Raw genomic sequence first — 3,773 nt, forward strand, 5'->3', positions numbered from 1 at the left:
CATAGCATTTCTATCCAAGAGATGAGTTAGAGACAGCTTCTAAAAGCTGTTGTCTAAACAGCCATGTAAAATCCTGCACGAGGCCTGGGCAAACTGCATCTCTGAGAGCCCACTCAGCCTACAGGTAAAGGCTTGTAGACTCGCCATTTAATAGACCAAGCAAGAACAACAGCGTGATCGTTCAGAGTTAGACACTGACCGACAAGATGAAGTCAGGGTCTGCCCAGTCTCTCTTAGGCTGCTGCTGCTGAAGAGGAAGTGCTGTGGGACACTGGTGTACGCTCTCAGGTGAAGGGGACACTGGTGTGTGCTCTCGTTGAGGAAAAAACCCAAGTTACAGATGAAGAAAATGCAAAGGTGGAAAACGAGAAAAGTGAGGTTCTTTGAAGATTATTTTACTATACATCTGGATAATTCCAGGGAGGCAACTGTTAAAAAAATGAGAGAATTGGTCAGGTGTAAAATTAGAATAAAAAAGTCATGGGGTTGGGGATTTAGCTCAGTGGTAGAGCGCTTGCCTAGCAAGCGCAAGGCCCTGGGTTCGGTCCCCAGCTCCGAAAAAAAAAAAAGAAAAGAAAAGAAAAGTCAGGAGTCTCCTGGTTCCCGAATGGAATACCCACTGATCTTTAAAAGACAAGACTATGACTAAGAAGTGTTGGAGACCCACAAGACAGATTTGAAGTATTTCTAAGGGACACACACCGGATACATGACAACTTAGCCATTTTTGCAACATCCTTTAGCATATCTGGTGCAACCCCTGTTAAGGGATTATTTGGGTGTTTTTTTTTTTTCTTAAGCAGCCAGACTAAATCTAAGTGTCTGAGAAGAAATATCCAAGAAAAAAATATGACAACCCTATAAACAGGAGAGGAAGTAATAGACAAATTTGTTTCATCAGATATTAACTTTCTCTGATGTGCTCTTTAAAGCGATATGCTACTAGCAAAACGAGTAACTGGAAAATACAGAATTTTCAAAAAATGTGAGAAAGATATTTAAATTATCGCAGGATTTTTCCTTGCTGTAGTGTTGAGCTGATAATTTTCTAAAAAAAAAAATTAGGACAAAGCTTGTCTGAACTCAATAAGAATTGATTCTAGGAAGATCAGAGGTTTAAATTCTATGGGTACAGTGGAGATTCTGAGTTCAATTTCCAGCAACCACATGGTGGCTCAGAACCATCTGTAATGGGATCCGATACCCTCTGTAATGTGTCTGAAGACAGCAATAGTGTGTACTCACATACATAAAATAAATAAAATCTTTAAAAAAAAGAAAAAAGAAAAGAACATGGGGGAAGTTTTTGTTGTGCAGAATCATAGTGCCCTAAATATAATATGACTAGAACCTACATAATAATAAATAGTATTCTACATGTTGAAAACATTTGTACCTAGTGCAACTGTTAATGGAAGGCATTCAAGCTGCTCAGAACATGTGAAAAGCCCAATTGTCACACACAGCCACTGTTTGCCCCACACAGGTTACATTTGTGGAGCACTGATTCAAGCTGGTTCTCTCCAACACTTCCTTCCTTTCCAGAGGAATTGTTCGTATCCATCAGAATTAGAGAGACACACAGAATTTTCCCAGAGGTTCTATCTCTCTAAATTGATTCTGACAGAACCCTTGAACCTGTGAAAGAAAGTTTGTGTGTGGTTGTTCAGGAAGGCATTGCTATAAAAGTTTAGAAATAGAAACTCTGCCCCTAGTGGACCAGCCTAGCGTCCAGGCACAGGCACCTGTGGTCTTGCATACCACTGTTAACTGGGCACCACTCCTGGGGCATCTACCTACAGATGTTCCTGGTTGACAGGCACATGTACTGCCCTACTGAGCTTGGTCAGCTCTGACACTCAGATTCTGACTACAGGGTTTATTACTGTAAAGAGCTGATAGGCTGCTAGTCAGGGGGAAGCAGCGGGATAAATACAGAGAACATAGCCTCCAGAACCATCAATCAGCACTTGAGAACTCGGTATGAAGCCCCAGCCATAAGTCTTGGTGTTCTTACTCCCCTCCCAGAGAAAGGAGTTATTGGGAGAAATTCCAATTCTTGCTTCCAAGGCATCCTGACAGGTAGGAAGCCCCTGGGAGTACCTGACGCCACACTAAAGACTTGCATAAACGTGTGTCCCCCAATCTTTAGCATGGCTTAGTTGAAGGCAGGGTAGGGTTAGTACTAGGTCTGGGCCATAGAAGGAAAGCCCTGGACCCATTTAGTCTGGTATGAACTAGGTGATGTCACTGGACAGGCGGCCTTCAACTCTAAGGCTTTTCCTGAGGCTCATTGGACCCCCAGCTGTGTGCTTATGAACAGTTGACCTAATTACTAGAAATTCTGTGTACTTGACCCCTCCAAGCATCTGTGCTTCTCCATCAGAAATACATTATGCTTATGACTGTCACCTTGGATTTTCTGGACTCAAGGGGTTGTGGCCTGGAGATAAGAGAGTTCCCGTAAGATGAGGTTGGTACCAAGAACAGAAGCTGCCTCCTGAATCAAACAACTACTTCCACAGAGCCTGAGATAGTGAGGTACAAAAGGGAAGTGGGGAGCAAGTGCCAGTGTCACGAGGCTACACGTTGTAAGGCTGGAAAGATAGGCCAGCGGTTAATAGTGTTTCCTTCTCCTGGAGGACCCAAGTTCAGTTCCCAGCACCAGCATCAGGTGGCTCTCCATTGACTGTAATTTCAACTCTGGGAGATGTGATGCTCTCTTCTGACCTTCGCAGGCACATCTACACAGGTCACACACACACACACACACACACACACACACACACATGCACGTACACACACAAATCTTACTTCAAAAGGCTACATGTTGGAGTCTTTGAGTGCCATTAGGATACCCCAGGGGTGTTTTTTTATGCTGTAAGTGGCCTAATATGGCTAAATATGAGCCTATGGAATCCTCAAAGCTGGCCCAAGCGCAGGGTAAAAGACCAGCATTACTTGAAGCCAGTCACTGTGTGTCACTACGGGAAGTTTACTCAAGCCTCGATGAAGACTCTGAAGGATGGGATGCATAGAGCTCTAGGCCAGATCTACCTTCCTCTTCCAAACTGGCTGGAGACTGTGGTGGGGATACAAGTTTCGAGGCTCCAGGTGAGTGTCCACTCTGTACCCACCGCCTTGTGCTTCTTGAAAGGGTTAGACTGGGCCTCTGGGGTGGTAGCTACTGCTGTGCAGAAAAAGAAGAGACTCTTGGAAGGTCTTCGGGAGCCCATTAATAAAGAGGGTGGTGTGCCCAGTACCCAGGGGGGTGTGCTGTAACCAGAAGTGAAGCATAAAACAGCGGTGGTTGTTTTAATTCATCAAGGCTGTCTGTCTCCAGACACTGCCTTCCTGGTTCCATCATTTCTCATGGCCCCACCGGGTCCCAGCATACCCCTCTACCTCCTAGTGCTATTCCACCTGAATACATCTTTTCCCATAGCCATGGGTAAAAGCACACCTCTTGGTATTCCAGTGTCCAACACCTATTCCTGAGGTGATCCCAAGCTGGTCCAGTCCTACACTGGTGGGAAGCTATATTGTCCCCCAAGAACCTCCATTTGGATCCAGCCCTCTCCTGAGCACCTGACCAGGATGTTAGTCAGGGACTTCCACTGAGGAACATGTGTCCCAAGAGGCTTAACTGTGGCCTTGAGCTCTCTCCACTCCTCTGCCCCATACTCTAAGAAGGTTCACCTGTTGTGGCAAACTACATGCCTGTCAGGGTGGACTGTGGACTATGGCGGAAGCAGGCAAGTTGTAGACACCAA

This window comes from Rattus norvegicus, chromosome 1, assembly GCF_021556685.1.
Source record: "Rattus norvegicus strain SHRSP/BbbUtx chromosome 1, alternate assembly SHRSP_T2T, whole genome shotgun sequence".
NCBI classification, from domain to species: Eukaryota; Metazoa; Chordata; class Mammalia; order Rodentia; family Muridae; genus Rattus; species Rattus norvegicus.